Source organism: Mesitornis unicolor, unplaced genomic scaffold (assembly GCF_000695765.1).
Source record: "Mesitornis unicolor isolate BGI_N332 unplaced genomic scaffold, ASM69576v1 scaffold3429, whole genome shotgun sequence".
NCBI lineage: Eukaryota > Metazoa > Chordata > Aves > Mesitornithiformes > Mesitornithidae > Mesitornis > Mesitornis unicolor.
This window is the reverse complement of record NW_010207841.1, coordinates 125-511: the sequence shown is the minus strand read 5'-3', so window position 1 is coordinate 511 and position 387 is coordinate 125.

The window sequence follows — 387 nt, the reverse complement described above, 5'->3', positions numbered from 1 at the left end:
TGGGCAAGCGAATGCTGATTTATGTTGGTGAGCTGCACTATGGCAATGCCAGTTTACATTGCTTCAAGTTTGGATGGACTGCCCTCTCTGTAAAATTAGTCAGGTTTTAATGTCTAACTGAAAGTGATTTCTTTTCTTTAAAGCTCTTTAAATATTTAGAAGTCACTGAGAAGTGAAGTAAACCATTTCTTAACAGTTCTTGTAGTGGCAGCTCTTGCCTTTGGTAAGGACATTCCTTAGGTAATGCCAAATAAACTAATTACTAATAGGAAAATTCTCATGCCATAAATATCTTAATTTTTATGAGCTTTCTGGTCTTCGTTTACTAATTACTAATAGGAAAATTCTCATGCCATGAATATCTTAAGTTTTATGAGCTTTCTGGTC